The following is a 27,605-nucleotide window of genomic DNA, read 5'->3' on the forward strand; positions in this document are numbered from 1 at the left end:
CATTCAGAACTTTACCAGTCCAAAGCCTATATATAGAAGCCAATGAACCTCCACTCCACCTTCGGAGAAAGATGCTGCTGCTCCTCAATTATGCAGTTGAATCGCCTTCCATCTCATCCTATCTGGCCACACCTCTCTGTTCCTCAGTGGGTAAACCTTTTTTAGAAATAAACCTCATGAAAACAAACCTACAGTAATCTGCTTACAAGAACTAATTCAACAGTGGAATATGCATTTGACCATTTTCATCAAGACAGAGAAATCGCGCAACTTCCATGGAAAGCTTCATGTGATGATTACCTCCAACGTTGGGGGAAACAATCCCTGAGCAATGAAACTTTTCAGAAACTACATGCAGCCCACTCCTTGGCAAATGCACAAACTCTGCAAATGTATACTGACGGCTCCAAAAGTGACACAGCTATGGAAGCTGTGTTTCTACCAACATCAACAGTCTCTGTCTCATTACCACAGGAATACAGTGTTTTCACTGCAGAACTCTATGCCATCAAGATAGGTTTGACCTTATCTTGAGTGCTAATAACTCTACCCCTAAGACTATAATCTATACAGACCCTTTGAGCGCAGTGATAGCCGACATTCTCGCTCTCCACATCCATTGATAAATCAAATAACAACTCAAATATCGGATCTACATAAAAATAGGCAGAGTGTCACTTTTTGTTGGATCCCAGGGCACACTGGAATACCAGGAAATGAGTATGCACATAAAGCAGCAAGAAATCCTACTGACAATGACAATATCCGGATTCCTTACACAGACTATAAATTAATCAAACACCAAATATGCAATAATAAATGGAGAGAAAGTTGGCATAATCGGTTAAATAACAAGTTACGAAATATAAAACAGAATCCGCAGGTATGGAAATCTACTTTTCGCTCAAACAGATACGAATTTGCCAGAGCACGTGTTGGACATACCCACCTGTATTTACTGCAAGGAAATACCCCCCCCCCCCCACACACACACTATGCTTGCACTGTGAAACATATAGAGTGAGATCATTATCAGTCTGCCAGATTATATATATGCTTTTATAAACTCGTTTTACTAATCTATACAGTAACTCTCCACGGGAATAGGCGCAATTTGGGTGTAGTAGCCCTTGCGCCAAAAATCCAACAACAACGTTTTTATTTTCACGGGTTTACTGTCTCTTAAGGGTGGTAGGATGCCTCATAACTACCAGAAGAATGGTGACGATATTGCACCGGTCATGTTTACTGATCAGTCGTTTCCAGGCAGTTGTCTTGTAAACGCTACAGATAAAGTTGTCTGCAAGTTGCGTGGTACATATTTCACGTTATTTCGCTCCCAACATAAATAGTTTATTCCTATTACAGGAATGTCGATATGCAACGCAAACGTGGTGTCCGTGTCGAATATTATTCCCAGGTTTCTATGAACAACTGATGGAGGAGATGATTATTATTTTTTGCTCACTTCAGTGGCCAAAATTGCATCGCAACTCTCTTTTTAATATGGGCCGATTCCTACTATTCAGACCCTTGCAATATGGCTGACTACACCGCAGTACTATATATCGAGCGGTTATGCGGTTTGTGAAACAAACCACCACAACTATGAAACGTTATTTCGCTCCCAACATAAATAGTTTATTCCTTTTACAGGAATGTCGATATGCAACGCAAACGTGGTGTCCGTGTCGAATATTATTCCCAGGTTTCTATGAGCTTTGACATTCGAGATGCATCGTCATCACATCATCTGTGAATTTAGGGCCAACCCAAATTGTTCTAAGTTGTAACTCCATACATGTTAATATCGTGTACATATATGCATAAGTCTTCTCTTCCTTGCAAAACGGAAACAGCATTGAGGTAAAGAAGAGTCCAGACAAAACTTCCCTTTATGGTACAGTTCCAGAGTATACACGGCGTATATCTCAGATATAATATCGGAGTATAATATAATTCCCTGCGTGTAATTTCAGACTATCGAAGGGTGTCTTTCTCTTTTTACTGTAACTTAATTTTTGGATTGGGAAGCGTTGAGCATTGCAGTTTGAACTACCACTTGGTTCGTAAGATTTGAACCTTTTTAAGTTAGTTTTGATAACATACTTCACCTTTTACACTAACTTTCAACTGTAGTTCTCTTTATTTCTATAATGATCATGCATCAGTCATAATTTGTAATGTATGTTTTTTTTTCCGTTTTAACTTTACCATAGAGGAACGTGACTCCGCCTTTAGTGGAACGTGAAGTTCCACTAAAGGTGGAGTATTTTTCTAACTGTTTCTATTGGCCTTAGGTAATTCCAGGGTAGAATAATAATAATAATAATAATAATTTATTTATCACTATTTTATGTTAGACGTTTTGGGAGATAACAGCAAAAAAGGGAGGGATAACACATAAGCCAATGGTTTTTAGAGGGTGTTCCCTTAGAAAACGATGTGAATAACATTAAAAATATACAGTTCTGAAATTGTACCGGTAATGTTCAACAGAAAAGACAAATAAATTGGAGTTTTTTGAACATTTATTTACAGAAGACTTCTTAAACTATCACTACTTATAATATTGCAGCATTGTAGCCATTTTTACAATTAAATGATGAGAGAAAAGGAAAATGATGAGATGTCTGCACAGAAATTTACAAACTATTTGCCAACGGCTTCCTTTAATATTTGTTAATTATTTCTATATTGGTAATTATTTCATCTGTTTTAATCATTCAGGAGTTGAGTGGAAGGTAATTTGAATCAGACATCCCTGGCTATATGTTCAATTAGCAGTTTTTTGAATCTGTTTAGTGATTTTTGCAGAAAGCTTGCTCCAGTTTTTAGCGCCTCGGTATTTTATATTTTTCTGGCTTGTGGCTTTTCTGAAAAGCGGAACCTTCAGGTTTACTTCATTTCTTAGATCGTACGATATTTCTTCTTCTATGGTTATGAAAAAGGATCTGAAGAGAGGGGGTAAGTCTGGTGTTTTCAAAGCATTGTAAACAAAGACCGCCTCGGCTTTTTGTAGCAGTTGATAGATGCTGAGGAGTCTCACTTCCTTGTATCTCGAACTAACCGATGCGTTCCAGGAAAGCCCCAAAATTGAACGAACGCATCGATTGAGGACGGAGTTGATTCTCTCAAGATTTTCTTGGCTGGTGATACCCCATGAGATAATTCCATAGGTGAAGTGCAGCTGAATTAAAGAAAGGAATACTAATCTAAGAAGGGAAGGAGACACCCAGGCATTCCATTTTTTTCCCATTTATTTGTACACACAATTATTACATATATATATACAATACTTACATGAAGATATATATACAATTTTATATACATTAACATTCTCGTTACACATATATAAGACATTATATTATATTTGACCTTCTGGTGCATTGCGTAAGCGTATCCCAGAGTCAAGAATGGCTCCTAGGCAAAAGCCCATCTCCATCTAGTTCATCTGTAGAACCTCAACAAATCTAGCCTAAAAACATGTGCGAGGTATTTTACCACCGCCAATGTAAGAGAGCTGCTTCCCGGTGCCCTTCTCTAGGCCCGAGTTTACGTTATGTATTTGTGCCGAATGCACAAGTTCCGCACCATCCGGGTGTAGTGCAATACCAGTGGGTGTCGACAAATGAATTACTAGTGGAGAACTTCCACAAATTATCCTCACTACCACCGAGAAACAGTAATTATTATATTAAACAGATATATATACAATACGTTTTTTTAATATGCTCAGAGTCTCTGAATTCCTGAGAACCAAGAAAACAATATATAATATACAATGGACAATTAACAACACTGTCTACTGTGTCCGCTGGAACTTTCAAACCTGTCGACAAGCACATTGAGATAACTACTAAATGATTCTCATTAACGTTGTGTTTCACAGAAACTAATCTTTATAATAACAATTGACAAAAATGAACGCAACATAAATTAACACAATAACAATCCATATAAGTCAACACAATAACAATCCATATAAGTCAACACAATAATAATTAACTTAAATCTTCTGTTTACACATAAACGTTTTGTCTTTTGGTCATTTGTGAAGTCAATTCCTAGAAGAAGCTGAAGTTCTTAGCTGAGTCCTCAATATGAAAACTGTTCTTGAGAAGGTTTGCAGAGCAGTAAAGTTATTATGGTCTTCAACTAAGATATTTACATTGTTCTCCAATAAGTTTGGAACCGCAGACATTAAATCCGCTCTAGGTTGAGAGGGCAATATACAGTTCAGAAGTACACGAATCCATGTTTTATGTTCCCCACATGTGCAGTATGGATCAGGCCACGCTCAAATAACTTAGCCCGGAGTGACCCATGCCCTGTTAGCAGATAAGAAGTTGTCATAGAAGGCCTAAACCACGAAATAACTCCAGGGGTTGTTGAGAATTCCACTTGCGCAATATACTTCCTTGTTACAAGCCCAAATTCGCTCTCATCCCATCTTTTTTGCTAGACAACATTAAATTCCTTCTCCCTTTTAAAGTCACTGGATGGGTCAGTCGTAATTCCAAACATTGTCTTAGACTGTCCTTTTTTTAGGTAGTAAATTAAACCCCGAAAAGCAATATATAAATCTACAGGAATCGTACCGCCAAGTATTTGGAGTGCGTTGCTTAAAACAGTATTGGAATATTATTGATCGTCAGAAGAACTGATCTTTGTGTGGAAATAAGTTTCTGTTTCACTTTTGATACTTTTTGGTACCAAACACTTGCTGCATATGACATAATAGGCAAAAATATGGTTTTATAGTAAAGGTTCAAGGTTTTCTTTGATAATCCCCGCCTTTCCTTGAGACTCTGATAATTGAGGCTGTGAAAAAACGAATGTTGTTCCTGACAAAATTCGTTTTTGCGTTTTTGACACATGAGGCAGAAAACTGAGTTTACTATATAAGGTGATACCCAAATACTTAGTTTGGGATACATAGGGGATTTGGGTATTATTTAGTCGGATTCTGGGCGGTCTAATGTATTTAAAATGGTTCTTAAAAGTCATAAAACTGGTAGAGGCCCTGGCGAGTAGTCCCGCTAGTGACGAAGTTTTCTTTCGTAGGGTTATCATTTGTTTTACCCAACTTAGTTTATCATCTAGCCAAATTCCAAGAAATTGGTTTCATTCACCCTTTCAAGTTGTTTTTCTTTTTATATTACTTCGAAATCTATATGCAGTGCTTTGTATTACGCGTTACAGAGAGCAAGGCAGAGATTTTAAGTTGAATCTGACTACGGTCTTTATCTGTGATCAGGATAGAAATATTCTACTAAGTGGGAAGAGAGAGAAATTCATTGATGTAAAGAACAAATAGGAGAGGTCCGAGAAGTTAACTTTGATGTACTCCTGGATAAATAACATATATCGGAGTAAGACTGATTTGTTCTTACGACAAACGGCCGATCAGTAAGTCTTCAAGGAGAAGGTTAATTTTCCCTCTCAAGCTAAGATTATTGAGTTTGTTCAGTAGAATATTATGATTTATGCAATCGTAATATTAGATAAGTTATAAACTGTATTAGATAAATTAGATAAGTTACATAAAATTAGATAAGTCAAGAAACAGTGCTGTACAATTTTCTTGAATTGTATAGGCATTTAAGAGCAATTAAATAGCGGACACAATGTTTATCCTATCTATCACTGGGATTCTTTATTTACAATGAAGAAATTTACATTTCATGGATCATATGAGAATTAGCTGAAAAGTTTAAATTTATAATTTTACACCTCACATTACACACACGTGTTGAGCAAAAACTGCCATATGTGAATCAAAATTAATCATATAAGTTGGGCTACGGCTATCGAAACTTAATTGACTGAAAAAAAAAAAAAATAGTAATATAAGCTTAATAATTCAAGTCTATAGTGAAAGCAAAACCGTTAAACCGAATTATGCGAAAAGAAGTGCACTTTCTTCATTACGATAGGAATACCGGTTGTGGTATTGAAATGCATAAAAGCAAATAACCTAATGGAGCAATAGTTATAAACCTTGCGCCATCCCTATTAGGTTATTATTTGCTTTTATAAATTTCAAAGTATAGCGGTGACTTATAATATAATCTATAAATTTAGAGTTGAATTTTTAGACAGGCGCCCAAAAATTTTATGGGATGCCCACCGTATTTATTTTCAGAAATTTTAATTGGATGTCGTCCGTCTTTGCTTTCGCAATTTATTTACTATTTAATATGGATATGTTCACCGGCTTTTCCTCCATCGTGAATTTTCATCCAGCACATTAAGGAAGTCGGCCGAAGAACACATTGCACTTTATAGACACAGTCAGAAAAGGCTGAATTTTAATGGCGCCCTAAGCGAACTATACCACTTTGGATTCGTTTTCACATCTCATCCGATTCATAAGCTGAAAAAGAGGTTTTTAAGTTCAGATATAAAATATACCTTTTGGATCATCTTGTTCTTTATTTCATTCATTTCATTTTATGAAAATCTTAAAATAAATAACTAAAATGTAATAAACAAGTGGCATTAATTAACAAGTGGCACATATTCAGTAACTTTTCTGCTTCAAAGATCAACTTTTCTAAAATTAACCGAAAGATTTGCAGCTAAGGCCGCAAATATTTCGATCATTTCATCCAAGTAAATCCTTGCCGGTGGCATGCTCAATTGATAGGGGTTGCCAGCCGATCTTGTGTGTTCATGGACTGGAGGTAGGTTTTGATTAACTCCATCTTTGAAAAAGCTTCCTTTAGCACTGGCTACAGGTATTGGTAACGTTACCAGAACTCTCAGCACCACGAAAGATTTGCTAATAATGCCATCATATTGTTTGTGCACATAGTTTCACTAGGTGGCGCCTAGTGCAACTATGCCTAAACTCCACTGACATTACACAAATATGTATGAGAAGAAATTACCGAGAAATTTGACAGTAAAGACGGCGAAGTTCTGAAACAGATAATTGAACCGGAAATAATTAAATCAACATGTTTTAAAATATTTAAAAGAAATGTGGGAAAAAAATATAAAACTGTGTATTCATTTTCCTTCTTGGTACGAATGCACTGTTAGAGCTTCGAATTAGAAATGCAAACGAGATCATTTTCAGCCGTGAACTTATTGCAAATTCTACGAGTAGCCCGGAAATTGTGACTATTCATCGTTCCACCGCATACTTATCGCTGTCCCAAATTAGCAGCACTCGCTTTGTATTTGTGGCTGTTTTGTAAGCTGATAATTGCTGCTTAAAGACCGGACTTGACAGGATGGAAAGACAATACAGTGTTAAGTAGTGTGTTGCAGAACCTACGAGTAGCAATCAGCCATATCCGGATGGCATTTGGAATAGGCGCATTATCTAATTAAGAGGCCCTCAAGCGTGCTGCCAGATCTAGAAACAACCTGCACATCTCCCGAGGTATGTATTGTTTATTTATAATCATATGCAGTCGGTTGCTTAAATGTATGCTGTTTATTTTTATTAGTCCGCCTCTTTCTAATGATTTCAGGTGTTGGCGAAAGCCTTGCGTTATGGCAGGTGTTATTCCTGTCAATTAAAAGGTTACTCGCAACTGATCTATTCAAATGCCATCTTGGTATACGCCAGATCAACAAAGTTAGCCAAGTGCCGAGAGAGAGAGAGATTGCTTTTTCATACATTTAATCACCGTGTTACCTGTAAAAGGACAGCCCAAGCTGGTTCTTACTTCAAATGAGTGATTCCATGTTTCCAAATTACCGTTAGAAGTCAAGGATGCAAATCTGGGTGCGTGCTTCAAAGGACCACTTGCTGTTCTCACGACATTGCCTTTTTGCATATTGCCTTCGGCATTGTATCGCGCTGCTAGATTGGATTGTTTTAAATGTATGACAACCAGCTCGCTTTTGACGTACGCATACAATTTTCAGTACATTATGAGGAACTAAATAAGCTCAGGCCCTATTCGTAAGGTGACGTGAAAATTTAGCTGGAAAAAAAGATAGAAGAAAATGGTTGCAAGTATATAGATATTTCGAATCTTTTCAATAACTCGAGCAGTTATGAGATTTTTTTCAGAACGTGTGGCTAAGTGAGTCGGTCTTTGAATCCCGTCAATGAAGGGAGGAATTTTTATGGGCCATTTTTCGCTTGGCTGAGTTAGTTAGTCTTAAGCGAAGGTTGCAAAGTTTTTTTTAATTTCCCCCCCTCCCAAAAAAAAAAAAAAACTCGGAAGAAGAAACTTGTTGCTTCTTCTTGTCACTCTGCTATCTCCCACTTTTGTATATTTCATTTCTATACAGTATTTATTTATCAGTTTAACCAGGGCTAGTTGGTTAATGCCCGCACAGTAGTCTATATAAAGAGTATTCATAATGACTTTCACCTCGACATGATACTTGACAATGGGCTTGTAAGCTCTGAAAGCATAATAAAAAAAGTCCAAGGTTAATTACTTGAATTAATCATTATTATAAACAACTCCATTAAAACATGCGGAATATATATGCTCAGCGGCAATTATACAGTAGAAAATCCGTTGTAAAGGACTAGAAGTCCGAGAATTCAAGTTGGGAAGCCAGTGATTGCTGTGTCCTGGGAATGAAACCCCACTTCTGTTTTTCTTTGGTAATATCGGTATTATAAAGAATGGCGCACACTGGCCATTCTCTATATATTACTGGTATTACCAAAGAGTATTCGAAATACACCAAATAATAAGAGCATGTTCAATAGCAATATGTTTCGATTAATTTCCGAAGTGTACTGGGTCCAACAAATTCGGATTCAGGATCTCTCTGGATGAAGTACCTTTTATGAGCATGTTTCACACCTTGACCGAAACATACTCATTAATAGTCGGACGAAGGTTGTACTGTTTTTTTTTTTTTTTTTGTTTCATTTCGAAAAGCTGGAGTCTTGCCAAAAGGCATCAATAATATATTGCTTACGCATTGTACGTGTATATACGAAATATTGATGCATCATTCCAGTAGTTGCTTAGCTCTTATTCCAAATTAGTTCCCCACACACACACTAAAAATCTATTTGCTGGTATACACCAATAAATATGTTTTTGAGGATTTTTTGTTCTTGTGTTTTTTTTTTTTTTTTCCTAAACTTAGAAAACTCCTAAAAACAAACAAACAAACAAAAAACTAGGGCTTTGACAAGAATCTGGTTGACGTTTTTTGTAAATTTAGGTGATGCAGTTTTTTTTTTTTTTTTTTTTTATAGGTTGATTAATTGAGGCATTCGTATGAGATTGAAGAAAGGTTTTGTCATAAGACTAAAACAAATTAGATGATGCATGTTTGCTGTGCTTTACATTTCAGGCGGATTCCATTTTCTCTCTTGAATCAATTGAATTTATTTGACGTGATTGTTATAGAAGCGCAGAGTAAATAACGAATTAACTTGTTCCTAATTAATTAACTAATAATATATAAAAGTAATTCTTTTGATGCACATGCCTAAACATCATATTCACTTAACGTTTTGTAATACTTTAATTATTTCCTCCTGCGTAAAACTTCAGATGACACGTACATCTCGTTCTTCTTTGAGTTAATGAAAGAAACCAATAGCAGCACGCACCTAAGATTGTAATACTATATGCGATCAATATTTGTGTAATCTACTTCACTTATTTTCTTTCCGGATTTTAGTAAAAATTGAAATGTAATACATATTTTACGCTTCTCTAATTAATACAAAAACACGTAGTCACAATTCATAATGCATTTAGTAAATTAATAAAAATCGAGCTCTTTTTAGAAGAGCTCGATTTTCATTTATTCCTCCAATTTATTCATTCCTCCGCCTTTCATTCCTCCACTGCTAAAACGTAATATTGTAGTTCTTCAGCTAAAATGTGGAGTATGTGGATAAGCAATGTGATATGTATGAAACAAAGAAACTTTAATGAAACCTAAACTTTAATAACTGATTTCATAAAATTGGAATTACTATCTTTGGAATTAAAAAATATAAAATTGGAATTAAATATCTTTTTAGGAGAGCCACATATAAAATTATGTGAAAATCCTTCCGCTTATAGTGGAACTATTACTTGCGTATTATGAGGTTAATAGTCAGCTTATGCCTATGCGAATGCAGCTATCATCCTGAGAAATAATAATAATAATTGCTGAGGGAAAGAAGATCTGCAGATATGTTATAAGGACCCGTATGGATCGTAATGGTTATAAGGATCGTAGTGGTTAACAACGATTTTATGCAAACGGCATCAAAAGTGAAGTTTACGTAAATATTTATGATAATAACTTGCTTTATGCAGTTTAGTGCATAATTTGTTAGTAACCAAATTTATGATCGTGGACTGACCAGGGATAACAGAATGAATGTGATGACGTTGCACAGGAAAGAATTGTTTAGATAATATTGGAGCGCTGCATCGTTAAAATAGTCTAGAGCGGATGAGGATATAAATGTGGGACGAAGGTCCCTTTGTGAATTTCCACGTTTAGGAAGTAGAATCAATTTATATAAGTCCAGTTCAACAGGAAAAAAGTTACATGGCTTTGTTGCATTTAAAAATGTTCAATAGAAAATCAAGAACATTTCACTTGTAAGGACTTTTTAGCTGTTTATGTCTACCTAATAAAAATAATAATAAAACATGCGAACACTCAGGGCTGCGCCAATCTAATTTAGCGACCGGGAAAAATTGGTTATATTGTGCTCGTACAATTTAAAATTTATTTCATTATTTAATTTTACAGTTTCCGTTATCTCATGCCATGGGACGACCCTGCAGGTGTTTTTATAACGACGAAAGGAATATTATCTGGATCACCGGTGTCTTTCAGAAGCAGGGAATTAATTGTTATTTTACTCAGCCTTTGGAGAGATAAACAGAGTTCAGAAGGTGACTTCCTTTTCTGAAAGGGAAAGGGTTTAAATATCCTTGCGAGTAAAAGGAAAAGTTTTTTGTTTTAATTTAAAATATGTACATAACTCAGGGATTTGCTTGCCTTAGAGTAGTTTCATGGATAGGAAAGTTTGACGCAAACGGTTTCACTACAGATTCTGTCTATGTGGTGGAAAAACAGTTATGCAACGTTCAGAGAGCATGGTAGGTTGGTAAACCTCATAATATAAACTCCTCTTAAGTTTATTAATTCTTTCGGAGACTCAGAAAGTATTTCATGGTTAAGATCAAAGAGGAACGTTCGTATGGTCTAAAACATTTTTGTTTTATTTGAAAGTTGGAGATAACTGTGGGGGCTGCCATATCGCAGGGGGTCGATTGCTGAAGAAATTTTTTATTATAGATTCCAACCAAGTAGTAAAGAACAGATTTTTACTTTTGGAAGCAAAAATTCTGATACTTAGTATATAAGTGTTAAAAAAAAGAGACTTTTAGAAAAGTTCATGGTTTGAATTTTGTCAGTTGTCTGCTGAGATTTTATTAGTAAAACTTGTTTAGGCCCAGCGGGTGTTGAAAATACTTGACGCTCCAGTATCAAGAAGTAAAAACGTTTTGGTTGAAATATTGTTCAACAGCTGTGAGACTCTGTTAATAAATATGAAAGACGCACAAAATCTAGAAGCAGCACAAATGAGATTTTTAAGACCATTATTCTTACAAGAAGATTTGGCGCCTCCGTAGCCAGGTGGGAAGGAGCAGCAGTGCGTAGCATACACTTCTTGATTAGACCGGGGTTCGAGCCCGTCACCACCAAATACGGAGGATGCGGAAAGGTCATTCAGGGAATGACCACCGCATGTCCCGGAGCAATATGGCCTTAGTTGCTAATGCTCCTAAAAACCAAATAACAACAACAACAACAAGAAGATTTCATTCTTACAAATGAAATCTCAGCGGACAGCTGGCAAAATTCAAGACTAGATTATCAAAGAAATTTAGATATTCGTGAGAAATTAACAGTAGATAACATAGTAAATTACATAAAACGATATCATAAAAAATGGTTCAGCCACATAGAAAGAATGAATCCAAACCGAATCCCAAAATTAGCCTTTAACTACAAACCTATTGGCAAGAGACGCGGGTCGACCAAGACAACGATGGTAAGATCAAGACCACCTCCAAGAGCTACAACAAAACAGTTCCTAAAAGACCTAAACTGGATAAAGTTCATGATGATGATAGTGTTCAACCGAAAAGTTCAGAATTTTAAGTTTGTTGCAGTTGCAAACAATTTTTTTACTGTTTTGTAGAAGGACGAAAGGCGCATCTGTTTCACATTTTTTTATATAATTATCTCCTGTTAATTCTCGAATTTGTTGAAGCTTGCTACATTTGAACGATTCCTGCGGGAATGTGCACTTCTAAAAGTAATAGACGTTTTATGAAAATTTTAATATTCCGCATTGCAGTGCAGGACAAAACCATTTATAGAGAGAGGGCTATGTCGATTACTTTGTAAACACAATGTCCTCAGTCATCTTCTGGTTCAACGCCTAATATGTTGGAAAAAGTTTGTTTCAGGAAGCAGATCTCAATTTTTGTTTCCGTCGTGATACAGCGATACACACACACACACACAACGGCTGAATAAACGAACTCTATGTAGAGTATTCATCAATTGAAAAAAAAGCTTAAAGCTTTCGTTCTTAATAAAAAGAAGAGTCAAAAATATCGTTAATTTAATAAATACAGCACCTGGCAAAAAAAAAAAGAAGATAATTTCTCACTTCACTTCCTGATGACGTCTGAGAATATGGTCTAAATTTAAATATTTTTTCTTTAAAATTATCTAGACTATTACCTTACACTATAATAGGTGGAAATTTATTCCAGAAAATGGTTTCAGTTCAGTTTCAGTACTGTGCATCTATTCTGTATCCATCCTCTTTCAAATTAAATTCATACCCCTCACAGTGTGCTACCTAGAAGTGCCTAAGCACTTGTAGGTGGCACATTGTTATAATCAGTTCTCCCACAGCGTTAGAAAACGCCGTCCTTCTAACCCCATCAATGACGCGCGGAATTTTTATGGGTTTTTTTCAATGTCGCTGAGCTAGTCAGTCTCAGGCGAGGGTTGCATGTTATCTTCTGCAAGCTCGGTTTTTCATGCAGTAAACAGGCAAATCGACCCCAGAATAAATGTAATTTACAGACTCAATATACTGACGCCTCTTAGTTCCATAGCCCTTAACACACGCACATAGTATTTGATAATGCGCCCCCACATAGCGTACCGCATAAATCTGGTAACGTACATCTACTGCTCGAATCGTGGTTATCTCGTTGTCTAGAAGAAAAGAGTGTTCGTCTCTTTTTTGCGCTGAAATGTGTGATTTATTAACAAGAAGCAATGTTTAAGGTCTTTTGGTTTGTAAACTTTGACATTGCAAATGGAGACGGCGATCGAAACCTTCAATTCCACCCACCACCAAAAAAAAAAAAAAAAAAAAAAGAAAAAAACATTGACGGTTAAGCACGTAATGTTCCACCTTGCAAAGCACGGTTGGTGCAGCAGGTTTAAAGGGAGCAATGCAGTGATCACCTTCCACCTCCACTTCAGATCCCAGATGTACAGCAAGCAGAAAAATGAAGCGATTTTAAAACTCAATTAAATAATTTTTATTTGACAAATCGCAAATATGCCATTTTTAAAGTACATGCCGGTTATTTTTTTGAAGATGATAGATATCCTTGAGGTGACTTCCTTTTCTGTGCCAACATTCTTATAATATTCCACGCATGTTTCGAGGAATAAGTAGCATCTCCAAAGGAATTCCGGCAACTTCTTCACGAATTCTTTCTTTCATCTCTTCAGTATTGTGTGGGTGATAAGTGTTGACTTTTTAAGTGCTTCATACAAAAGTCACGTGCTGACAGGGTGGGACATTTGAGGCCCAAATTCCTGGAGATGATATGGTTATGAAAAAAGCAGTCGTGTGGCGTCCATTGACACCGTCTTGTAGAAACCAACTGGCCAAATTGACTTAAGGAAACTTAGTAACTAGTTCATCAGTCAGAGTTGTGATCAAATTAGCTTAGCTGCCTAACGTCACAGCTTACCCTTCCATTTTTGTCTTCGGAAAAAAAAAAGGGGGGGGGCGATTATTGCCATGAAATGATATTTGGCATCTGTTATCTGGTATTCTCAGATGAAATATCATCTGATATTTCACACTGTTATCTGGTCATTGTGCAAAGTTTTGCTCATTCATTGAACTGTTTAGATGAAAGTGAGCTTCATCAGGCATCCACAGATTGCGAATAAAGTCTTCATCATGATCCATTTGAGTTAACGTTTCTTGGCTAAAACTGTTACTGGTAATTGGATCGCGAGATTTTCATTCTTGCAGTAACTGTACCTTTTAAGGATGGAAGTTAAGTCCTGGTGTAGTATTCGTCGTACACTCCTATTGGATAAGCTCAACGACATTGCAGAGCGCTTTGAGAGCGGTACTGACAGCTACGATGTTTTCTGTGTATTAGCGCTTCTTTTTTTAACACTGAGAGCAGAACCAGTTTCTTCAAAATTACGTACTCATGTTTTAATGGCATGAACAGACGGTGCAGGAACTTGACGGTTAAGCTTAAAGTGAACGCAAAATAAACGTCGGGCGGTCTCGTAGCAGTCGTTGTTTTTGTAAAATGTCTTGACGGCGGAAGCATGTTGTGCATCACTCCGCTGTTCCCCGGTTACTAAATGGCATAATGCGGACAAGAGAGTGTGTCGGGTGACGCAATCCTCCACACCACAATGGTGCCCAGAAAACCGGTTTCTAAAATTTCCCGTTCCCCCCCACCCCTTATATCAAACTGAACACCTTTGGAATGTTTTTGAACAGCAATTGAGAGTCAGAACACGAGGTTCGTCCTAGTTTATTGAAACAAGTGTTTGCTTTCACCCCCTTATACGCAGCCACACGGCTAGAAGGTGTACAAAAAAAAAAACAGAGCAATTATTTACAATATTTACAAAGTGGAATTATTTGACAATATTACAAGAGGCAATTATTTACAGCAACTTACAAAAGTAAAGGCGCAACAGTGATTTTTTGTTGCATTAAGATTTTATTGTTTGCTTGTTTCATATTTTTATATTTATATTACTAAAGTTCACTTATTACAATGTATTATCCCGATGGAAACTCCCAGGGAGTTTCCATCGGGATAATACCCAGTAGTTAAAGTAAGCTGTGGGCGTGAGATGGGCCCTTCACTCTGTACTGCTTGCTCTGACAGAATTTCACAGGGTCTATTGCCAATTTAAAAAAAGGTTGACTTTTAAAATTTGTAAATTTTAAAGGTTGAGTGCGTTGTTAGGAAAGAAATTCTTTAGACAGAAGAGACTGGACAATATAGGATGTAAAGATAGGTAAGGGTTGCCATTACTGTGTCCAGCACGTGGAGTAGAGATAAAGTCTTGAAGACGGGGCGTGAATCAATCACACTGGTAAGCATTTGAGAAAGAAGAAGAATATTACTGGATGCCATGTGAACTCGCCATTGTGTGATATTTTATTTGGTATATAAAACAATCCGCAGATGGTGAATGGGTTGCCCGTGATCCTAATTTATCCATCGCATTATTCAGTACTCGACTGTCATGAATCTGTTTACATACGACGGCGGAGGAGAAGACGATGTTGGGGACGCGTAAAGTGCAATTGGTTGTAGGCACAGCTGGACATAGTTCAAACAGAGAAATAACCGCAGCCTTAAGGTAATTTGGAGATCACAACTTTCCAATCTCCATAAAAAAAAATAATAATAATAATAATAAAATAAAGGGTAACTGATGTCATTTAAAACATAAGTCAATTTGTTAATTTTGGTAAATACGAGTCCTTCAACTCAAACAAAGCTTCAGTACAATCAACTTGGATGTTGGAAATATATATATATATTTTTTTATGGAAACCCCAAACACGAAAGGTATCAAAACCTATAGTACTTAGTACCGTGCATGGGTTGAAAGAGAAGTATGGGGGGAGATGCCGGAAACTTCGCTCTAGAGACTAAACATGGGTTTCACCATTTCAAACCTCGAATAAGCAAAGTAGTGGTATTGCACCGGTCGATGAGAGTCATCTACCACCTATGAAGTATTGGATTTTGAATATTGTAAATCTGTTATGAATGTAACCATGGCCGACGAGAAGTGTCGCTTGAAGTGATTCATATAGAACTCGCATTAAAAATTTCTCACTTCTTTCAATAAAAAGTACTAGGAGTGCGGCCATGCTGTGAAATAGACTTTGGAAGTGCGAAGCATCGACTACTGGAGACCCCTAGGTTATGTAATAATTGCAGTTTAATTCGGGAATGAACATAAAATGTACAAAGTTATTTAATTCTGTTATTTATTTCTACGCAATGTTTAAATCGTGTAAGTTGATGTTTTGATTCGCAGTATTTAAATCAACGACAGTTTAATTCCGTATAATACTGGTTAAGTTGTCAATGATTTAAATGCGAAAGATTAGTAGAATGAAATTTATTTCAGAAAGATAAATTTTGAGCATTTTTATACTTTTGGCAACCCGCTAAATATGAGAAAAAAACAAAAAAAAAAGGGGGACAAACTTTTTCTCTCTCTAATTTTCTTTTTTTTTTTTTTTTTTTGTTACAGAACTAAATTAAGTCGAAAATAATACAGTGTCGTAAACTAGATACCCCGCTTTGTTTATAGTTTGTTTTGCAAAGACTGTCTGGAGTAATCGTAAACGCGTCAACTCCATACCTAAGCGTGATTTAGAGTCCTGTCTATGACGAAATGGAGTGCTTTCCCAAGTAACGAAGCTGTTTGTTCCTCGACACACAATCCTATGACTCGTGACGCTTCTTTTAACTCGGGTTCTTTGCCAAATGGACGACATTCCGATGCCGTGCCAGAATCTTCTTCCTGCCCTCAGCTCCCTCCTCTTGTCACACCTATGTGAACTTCAAACGACGCCGCCGCTTTCCGACTGCGGGTTGTCCAGTTTCTTCGCTCTGCCGAAGAGCTGCCCTGTCTTTAATTTAGGTTAAATTAAGAGATATAAAAAAACAGAATTTTCAATGCATTTCTAATGATGCCACGCATCAAATATACCTGTGGGGTAAAGTTTTGAACTGTAACTACGCAAAAACAAGAAAAAATTACTCAGACAAAAATTAATAAGAATCTTATATTAATAGAGTCTCCAGTAGGTGTTCATAATAATGCGTGTAAAATCAGCAAGGGTTTCCATCTTTTTCTCATCAATATTGAGGCAAGAAGCAAGGCAGCTTATGTATTATTCGGTAACAGAATAATGGAGAATTGGTTATAAAAAATGCCCGAACGTCAAATATTACACGTGAGTACGGCAAGCAAGTTAATTAACTGTGCTAGTAAAATAAATTGCTATTTTGTTCTACTGATCTTCCCTTGTTACCACCATCTTGTTTAAAAATCGTTTCAAATGTAGACGCAGATGTCTTTAAATTGAAGTCCTAACTCGTCTTTTTAATTAAACTGGTATCATATCGTATAAATCATTGGAATTTAGGTTCGGCAAGCCGCGTGTACCTTACATGCCTATTGCAACTCTGGAAGAAGTACTTCGTTTTCAAAGTGTGTGAAATTTTGAAATACTGTAATATATAAAAATAAATCATAAATGTTGATTTGATTGAATGGTTCAGAAAATTTAAATAAAATCGACACCTTTTTTTCACTGAAAGTGAACTTGGAAATAACTTCAAAAGTATTTTAGAGTTAAAAAATTAATTCGGAATGTGTTTTATCGTCTTTTAAAACATATTTTCGATGAACATTTAAACTTCAGAATTTCCTTAGTTACCGGAAGGAGCAGGAAACTATTCCGCTGATTACACAATTTCTTCTAATGGGCATCTGAAGTAATGCACTGGAGGAACATATGGTAATGTATAAAGTGTATTGATGTCTAACGACACCAGGGGATTCCCCCATCTCCGCGTTGCTTTCATTGTAGGTGTACCAGTTCACTGGGAAGGCCAGAGATTTAAAAGTGTGCGGATTTTGTATATGTGTAGTGTTGTGTATCGTTGTTCATCTAGCCGTTTAGCCGCTGGACCCCTACTGAGGCCGAACGTTGCCCATACTTGGCCTCGTAGAGGCAGACCAGGTACACAGAATGAAATTTTACTCTGGCAGGCCCTGCCACCTAGTTTCCTGGGATTTCAGTGACTAGAGCCTAAAAAAAAAAAAAAGAAAAATTCGGTAGGGGTGAGCGCTGGAATTAGAAAAGCCAATTGAGGTTTATGCGGTTTAATTTGGACGAAGTTAAGTTTTTGCAGTTTGTGTGGGGTTATACGCTGGCGTATTAGGCAGAGTAGGGGGGAGACTGAAGGCTGGGGAGAAAAGACAGCAGTATGGAGACGATAGAGAAGGCGACTCCAGGATTTTCAGTGAGGCAGGCCCAAGCCCCACCAGGAGAAGAATCAGAGTTGGCAGGGGTGGAGAGGAGACAAGACTGTCTCCTCCTCCCCACCAGGGGAAAGGGAGTAAAGGTACCAGGCAAGGGAGCCCGATACAGATCGCCATCAGGCATTGACAGTTGTGAGCACGTGAGGATCCAAGCGATCTGAACCAGATCTTCTTTGGTGATCTTTTTTCAATGTAGGAGTCAAATCCCAGTCGCAGGGTTATACATGAGCAATCTTGTCCTATGGTTGGTCATGTAACCTGTTCAGGTCGCCTATTGTGCATGTTATGAGGATGCAGCCTTGGGTCATGGTGAAATCATTTTCTTAGTTCGGGCGTTGGTCATTCGGTTTAGTCAACCAGTTAGTGGTCCAGTGCAAATAATTTGTAACCAGTTCATATCAAGTCCTGTGTTAGTTTGTCTCTGGTTCAGACGTAGGTCTTCCTGGTTGTCAGTTCCCTCGTGAACAAGGCTAAATGATGGTCATGTTCGTGGTTATGGGTTATTTGGTACAGTTTTCTTGTGTATTCCGGTTTTCTTTAGTCCTGGTTTTGGGATTCATCATCAGCTTCCGGGTGCTGTGCATGGTGGTTTGCTATAAGTGCTCACCTTCTAGCAAAGAGTTTCTGTGCAAAAATGGTAAGGGCTTTGTATTCTTGTTCCGAGTCGAGAAGATGCTTTTCCATGTTCTGCGGTAAGTAGGTGATAGCCTGCATCGCAGGTCCTCATACTGGTCGCAGTCATACATGAGATGTTGCCATGTCTCCTCACGGCCACAGAGGCAACGGGGATCCTCAGTGATTCGAAAGCTAGATAGTTTTGCATTAAATGGTCCGTGCCCTGTGAGCAGAAAGGTGACGAGGAGCCCCGGTTGGAACCAACTCGGGGGTTTTGGAAAGACTCTGTTTACGCTAGGGAGGAACTTCTTGGTGATTTCCCGTTTAGTGGATTCCGTCCACCGATCTTGCTATTCCTGTTGGAGGCGGTCGAGCAGTCTGGTTTTTTCAAGCTTCCTGTTGTTCACGAGATCCAAAGTGAAGTTCAGGATAGTACATGGTATTTCTTTTGCTATATTATATGTCAGGGCGCATCTGATGATTTCCAAGTCCAGCTGGAGGACACCGGCCAGAATCTGGAGTGCTTGCGTGCTGACTGTGGAGACAGCTCGTGTGATTGTCAGAATTATTGACCGCTGGATGCTGTCCAAGGTTTTTCTATTTACCACTGTGGTTACCTTTTTGTACCAAATTGGTGAAGCATATGTGATCACTGGGATGAAGGTAGATTTGTAGTAGAGGGACAGGGTCCGCTTGTTTAGCCCCCAGTCCCTCCTGGTCACTCTTGCGACCAATGCAGAATATTTCCGTATCTTTTGTTTAATGTACTTTAGATAGGGCTGAAAAGACAGATTTTTGTCAATGATGATTCCAAGATATTTTATTTCTGTAGCAAGTTTTATTGTGGTGCCTTGGATTTTCACTTGCGGTGGTCTGGCAAGGTCGATTCTGCCCTTCAGGAGTACAGAGCGGGTCTTACTTGGAGAAATCCGCAGGCAATGGATTGTAGCCCAGTTTTGCAAAATACCCATCGTGTGGTTGGCTTTTTCTTCGATCTGAGCTCGTGAGTCAGCAGCAACAGTTATTATCAAATCATCGGCGAAGGCCTAGGCACCGACTTCGCCAATAACAAGGGCCAGGAATTCATCTAAAATCATATTCCATAACAGGGGTCCTAGGACAGAGCCCTGCGGGCACCCCCTGTGGATTTGTCTGGTTAGCTTCCTATACGGTGCATGTACTTCGATCGTTCTCTGTGTTAGGTAACTCCTGATTGTGTTATATAGGTTTAGAGCCACTCCAGCCCGCCTAAGTTTCGCGAGGATGCTCGGCCACCAGATGGCATCAAACGCCCCCGCGAAGTCAATACTGATAACAAGAAAATATTTGGTAGTACAGGCTTCTACTTTATCCAGCAGTGTCTTGAGTGCTTCGATCGTGGATAGGCCAGGTTTGAATCCAAATTGCATTGTGTTTGTTAGGTTTGCCCCTTCGTAATAGTGGAGTAGCCTCTTGTGTAGCATTCTCTCGAATAGTTTTCTTACAACTGGGAGTAAGGCGATCGGACGGTAGGACTCTTGTTTTTCTGGCTGCTTTGATGTATTTTTCAATTTAAGTTTGATGTTGGCAATTTTGCAGTCATTAGGAAAGGTTCCTTCTTGGAAGCAGGTGTTATATAGCGTGAGTAACAGATCCAGTAACAGATTCCACTGTTTTCTTCACAATTTCCGGTTCAATTAGGTTCTGGGCCAGGACATTTTTTGCTTCTGATTTGCATGGCGGCCGCATGCAGCTCAACCACAGTGAAAAGTGTTTCTTGTTGGTCAGTGAAGTATGAGTCATTTTCTTGACAGATCCGCAGTTGTTCCGGGAGGGTAGGAGTTACCTGTTCCAGGAAGATGGTGTTTAGGATATTGGTCACCGAGTCATCCCACGTAGTGGTCAGGGTACCCAGCGGGGTCATTGTTGCTTCTGCGACTTCTCCTCTGGAGTGTCTGTTAGTGGCTACTTTATAAACCACTCCCCAGGGGTTAGCGTTCCTTGCTGTGGAAACAAGATTTTACCAAGTTTTGCGCTTGGTGTCCTTTATTAATTTTGTGTATCGATTTCTTGCGTCTTTATACCTGTCCCTCATGGCCGCGACCTCAGCGACCGGCCAAGATCGCCGGGCCCGTTGGAAGTCCTTTCGTCGTCTCATTACTTCATTTCTCAGGTTTTCAATGTCGGGGGTCCACCAGGACATGGCGCCTGGCTTTGGTATTTTCCTTTTCATTGCCTGTTCGCTAGCTTTTATGATGATTTCAGTTACTTTTCTTTGCAGGTCATTTGCCTCTCTGGTCGGCTCGCAGTCTGGTAGTGCTCCCCAACCTCAGCAGTGAGTTTTTCCTGATAATGCGAACTTCCGCCATATTATTATTAAACTCTTGCCAACCGGGTTAGCCGGGTAGGTAAAGTGCCTGCCTGGCAACTCAAAGGTCGCGGGTTCGATTCCCGCCTCGGGCTGGATATCACGATGGTGCCAAACCAACCGGTTGGTTGGATATCCCGGCCACGTACACGAAGGAAGCAAGAAAAAACTGGTTCCTTCGTGTATTGATCACATCATACGAAATAAATTAATTAATTAAACTCTTTACTGGAAGCATGAACAATACAAGCGTATGGTACGCGAGGTTAGCAATACACCGTGATCATAGAGCGTAAGGGGTTTACGACTTAGATTGCACACCGTTTGACAGTTTATTGAGGTCAACACCAGATACAGTTTGCAGTTCAGTACAGGACTCCTTGTGCAGGGCTGTACTGCAGACTGAGCCTTATAGATCCTGCCCCATCTCGTCTTTTGCTGTGCGAAGATGCAGAGGTTCATGATATGTATGGCGAGTCTAATGCAGGCATGAGGCGTTTAGCCAGAGTTACGATATTTTGTTTGTATAAAATTGGTTTCCATGGTGTCTAGAGAAATTCAGAAATGGTTTTATGAATTCTTCTAGAAATGGAAAATCGTTTACGAATTACTTTGCTCAACCAGTAACAGCCAGTATTCATTGTTGGGAAGCTGCGATGACCAGGTGACACAGATCCAAACAGTGCAACTGGAGAGATGCACCTAGGATTATATTTAGTGTCACGTTTTTACCGTTTTCTCCTAAAGGAAGCCAAGGTAATTTTCTTTGTTGTTGCTAAATGCCAAGCAAAAGAGAGATCTCATCCCAGCTTACGCCTAGGTTTCTTGACTTACTAAATAATGTCCCCATGTAGTCATAATTTCTTTATATATAATTTCTTACAATAGTAATTATATATATATATATATATATATATATATATATATATATATAATTTTTTTTTTTTTTTTTTTTTTTATGAGAACCCCAAACACGAGAGGTATTATAACCTATAGTACTTAGTACCGTGCTTGGGTTGGAGGTTGAGAAGACGAAAGAAGATATTTGTTGATATTGGACTTGAACTTCTGTAGATTGTAATTTTCAGGAAATACGTATGAAGGAAGGTTGTTCCAGAAAACGGCAGTTGAATGAATAAATGAGGAAGATGAAAAGTTGGTTCTGTGGGTTTGAAGTTGGACAGTAAATGGATGTTGGCTGGTGGCGGCACGTGTTCGGACTGTTTTGAAAGAGAGAGCGGGAATTATAGAAGCCAATTCAGAAGAACAGTGCCCATGGAAGTATCTGTAGAAGAGGCATGCAGCAGAAACAGTGCGTCTATGAGAAAGCGAGTGGAGAGACTCTGTTAGAGATGAATCATTAATTAACCTAACTGCCCTCTTCTGAATGGAATCAAGAAGCTTGAGAGAGGTTTTGGGGGCACCACCCCAGATGTGGAAACAATATTCCATGGCAGGGCGGATTTGCGATTTATACAGAGTGAGCAGCTGTTTGGGAGAAAAGTAACGCCGAGAGCGAAAGAGAAAACCAAGTTTTTTAGATGCAGAGGAAGCAATATTTGTAATGTGCTTGTGCCAAGAGAGATTAGAAGTCAGGGTAATCCCCAAAAGAGATATATCATTTTGCCTCGAAATCGGAGTGTCACTAAAGATAAGCATAGGAGCAGAAGAATCCTTTTTGCGAGATATAAGACAAGATTGAATTTTAGAAGGGTTGAAATCAACTAAGTTGTCTTTGCCCCACTGGAGAATTACCTGAAGATCGGCATTTAAGGAATTGGCAGCAGATTTTCGAGAACTTGAAGCTGGAAAGTTGAATGCAATGTGCTATCATCGGCAAAACTATGGATAGGATTTCCAGTCAATGGAAGAAGGTCATTGATATATAAGAGGAAAAGAGTGGGGGAAAGAACTGAACCTTGGGGGACACCGGCATTAGTGGAGAAGTTAGAAGACAGAGAGCCATCTACCATCACCCTCAGTGAGCGATCAGAGAGAAAACTGGATAACCAATTACTAAAAACAGTTGGCAAACCATAAGATGGAAGCTTGTTTAGAAGACCTTTATGCCAAACACGATCAAAAGCCTTAAATTACATTTACTATTGTAAGAGTATAATAGGTACTATATAGGTATCAAAGTGTATAAAAACATTGGCATAAAAGTACTTAGCGGGCCATAAGGCCAAAGGAAGTCTAATATGAAGGAAGACTATAATGACTAAGATAGCCCGTGTTAGTTTACTTTGATATACCCTAGAAATAAACATATAATTAGCAATAAAATAAAAATATATAAAATAGCATAAAATAAAATAATGATTATGCAGCTAACTATTGATAATTGGATACATTGAATGGCACATTTTCGAGTCTAACATTCAATCTATCCGATTGTCAATAATTAGCTGCATAATCATTAATTTAAATTATGTTATTTTTATATATTCTTATTTTTTTGCTAATTATATGTTTATTTCTAGGGTATAGCAATAGGATATAGTAAACCAACACGGGCTATCTTAGTCTTTATAGGTTCTTTTGGCCTTATGCCTCGCTGAGTATTTTATGCCAATGTTTTAATACCTATATAGTACCAATTATACTCTTACAGTAATAATTAGATTACAGACTGATGTAATGTTCAATCTATGATGGCATTAATCTGATCTGACATACCTTTTACATCTATTTCAGTATTTCATAATATATATTATAGGTGTAGATACACCATAGTTAACCAATAAATTTGAACTACGTATGTAGTGTAAAAGTCATCGTGTTAATTGCATCTCATATTGTGGGTGCCTTCACAACGAGATAGCTGGTATCGCGTTGTGAAGGCAATACTTCAAATAAATAACGCTTCACTAGTAGAGAAGACTACTGTTATTTATTTTCAGAGGATACCACCACCCAGACGATCGTTTCGAAGCTAGTGGGCTTCATCATCAGTGGGCGGGCAGGTACTCTGGTAGTGCAACATGCCATCACAGTTGCAAAGTTATATCCACAATATGAGAGATGCCAGAGAGGGTGTTGGTAATACTACTACTAAGTCTTCTGCACTAGAGAAGCGTTATTTATTTGAAGTAGTGCAATACCAGCTATCTCGTTGTGAAGGCACCCACAATATGAGGTACTATTAAAACGATGCATTTTACACCACATACGTAGTTCAAATTTATGGGTTAACTATGGTGTATCTACACCGATATTATATAGTTAATTACCAAAACCCATAAGGATTATGCCTTGTGCATTTCGTTTTCAAATAATATATATATATATATATTAAATGTAATTTTAAAATAAAAGTTACAGTGGTTTAAAAAAGGTTTCAGTTGATGAAAAATTAATAAGTTATGTATGACAGATGCACCTAAAAGCGCAAAACAGCATTAAAGGATGCAAAAGTATATACTGTATAAGAATATATGAATAGATATATTAGATAAAGTATGCATAGATGGAGGTGAAAATTACACAAAGTGCAAGTGACTGGAAGGTTAAGGATAGTAGAAAAAGAAGTATAGTAGATATGTAAAAGGTGAAAGAATGTTAATATCCTAAAAGTTATGATGAATTAAGAAAATTATGGGCTGAATTACAAAGCCAATAGGAGGTGAGTGAACTGTAAAGTAAAATTAATAATACCATACAAATAAAATAAAAACAAAATAAGATAAAATAAAATACAACACAAATAAAATAAGATAAAATAAGATAAAGTGGTAAAGCTGTCATCAGATATGGGGGGGACATATCTGATGTCAGATAAATGTAGATAAACGGAGTTCCTGACCATGTATCAGAAACTGCGTTTCTAAACCTGTCCATAGTAGTAGAAGAAAGGTGAAAGACCAAAAAAAAAATGTAATTAGCACATTCTTATATAGTATGGATAAGGTAGTCACCACGCAGTGTCAATTATTAGGGTAAAAATAAGGATCAAGTTAGAATAAAATATAGTTAAGTGTTTTCAGAATGGGAAAAGGTGTTTTTATTAAAAAATATGTAGAGTTTAGTGTAGGATTTAAATGTTGTAATTTTGTGGAAATTGGAATTAAATAATTTGGAACAAGAACATTGTATACGGTGAGGTATTAAATTCAATATAGGGAAGGGAAAAAGAAGTCGTTAAGTAAATAAAGATGAAAATAGCAATAGGAGGATGGTAGGAACATTGGTATCACCCTCGTATACACTAATAGTTTTACGAACGGGAAGAAAGGTAGAAATAGATAGCAGAAAGATAAAAAGTTATTAAATTTTGTGTAATTTTCACCTCCATCTGGTGTGTATGGGCTTGACACACCCAGGATCCTCAGCTGGATATCATCATTCCATCATTCTTCTCTTTCTTGGTGATTCCCTTCTACTTCTCTCTCTCTCTCTCTCTCTCTCTCTCTCTCTCTCTCTCTCTCTCTCTCTCTCTCTCTCTCTCTCTCTCTCTCTCTCTCTCTCTCGGGGTAATTCAGAAATTTTTTTTTTTTTTTTGGCTGGTGCAGTATAAACCTCAGGCTTCCTTGCACCATATGGCTAATACTACTAATAATAATAATATATAAGTGAATGCCATCTGAGCTGTTTAGAAATGGTTCAGCCATAATCTTAAGCCTTTCTGATACTGTAATTGTTTTGTTGCTCTTTGAGAGATAGTGGGAAGGAGCCTAAGCCATTTCACGATGAGATAAGAGTTTTTAAGTCCGCATACGAGATGATGTTTTCGCAGAATGACAGACACTGGTCCATAGTTGCGCCAAACAGAGTTGCCGAGAGAACGCCCCACTGTGCGACGCCTCTGTTCATACAATAATTCGTGAATAACCTGGATTTAGCATCTTGACACAAGATCACGAAGCATGGAGAGTAGGATTCCAGTTATCCTAAAATGTTGTTGTAGGATGGATCAACCGGTGAAATACCACCACTTTGCTTATTGGAGGCTTTAAGTGGTGAAACACATGTTTAGTCTCTAGAGCAAAGTTTCCGGCATCCCCCTTCCCATACTTCTCCTTCAACCCATGCACGGTACTAAGTACTATAGGTTTTAATAATTTTCGTGTTTGGGGTTTTCATAAAAATAAAAAATAAAAAAAAATATCCTATCATTCAGAGGCCTAAAATCAGCGAATAAGCGTTTAATTTAATTAATTTATTTATTTTCATTTATTTATTATATATATATATATGTTTTTGTGTTCCTGAATATCTATACGGATTTTCAGAAACAAAAATTATTCACAGGGCAAATTATGATTCTTGACAGGTTCTGTGTTTGGTTCAATTTAGCAAAGCTCCTGACCCAAATTGTAAACCACAGTGCATGGCTATTAGTGTGATCATGAATAATCTTATCATTCGTGATCATAACAGTGACATTTAGTGTCACTTTTATGAAGTCCCATCAGACGTATACTAATACACAAAAAATGTCGTTTATTGTAATCAGCTGTTCGGTTTTTATCACTTTTTTTGTCTAATCGCGGTTTATGCATGTGCAGTCGAAGTGATTAAGTAACATCCGATTTTGTTCCTGAACGACAGGTTGTGTGGCTAGTTACTGATTTGCTTCGTACAGTTGGTATGGTGATTGGTGTCGCTACTCCGTGAAAGAAAACAAAAGTGCATCTATACTCCTAAGGTGACGGGCCTCCTTGTCTCTTCCCTTCTTTGCCACCTCTTCCTTCCCTTCTGGTGGGGCATGGGCATGCCCTACTGACTTGGGGTGGCCTTCTCTATTGACTCCATATTTCTGACTTTCACCCCTGTCTTCAGGGCCCCCCATTTACTCTACCTAAACACTAGCGAATGCCGCACACAATGTCAAATTTCAAAAAATTGTCAAAATTCCAACTGCACACGATACGAAAACCCCTCTCGGCCTAACCTTTCAGCGACTACTTCCCAATGCTATTAAATTATTATTTTTTTTCAGTTTTCTTTTTTTATTTATTTTATTTTATTTTATTATTTTATTTATTTGTCTGTTTATTTTATTTATTTTATTTTTTTAATATTTTTATTTTATTATTTTATTTTATTATTTTTATTTATTTATTTATTTATTTATTTTATTTTATTTTATTATTTTATTTTTTTCAGGTCCTTGTCACTGAAATCTCAGAAAAGTAGGTGGCAGGACCTGCCAGAGTGAAAACTTAAAATGATTGGTACCTGGTCTGCCTCCACGAAGCATAGTGTGAACAAAGTTGGGCTCCAGCAGGGGTCTAGCGGCTAAGTGGCCGGAGGAACAACGTACATAACACTACGCTTACAAACTCCATACACTTTTAAA

The sequence above is a fragment of the Mastigoproctus giganteus genome, chromosome 9 (assembly GCF_048544385.1).
Source record: "Mastigoproctus giganteus isolate SK-2022 chromosome 9, ASM4854438v1, whole genome shotgun sequence".
Taxonomy (NCBI): Eukaryota; Metazoa; Arthropoda; class Arachnida; order Uropygi; family Thelyphonidae; genus Mastigoproctus; species Mastigoproctus giganteus.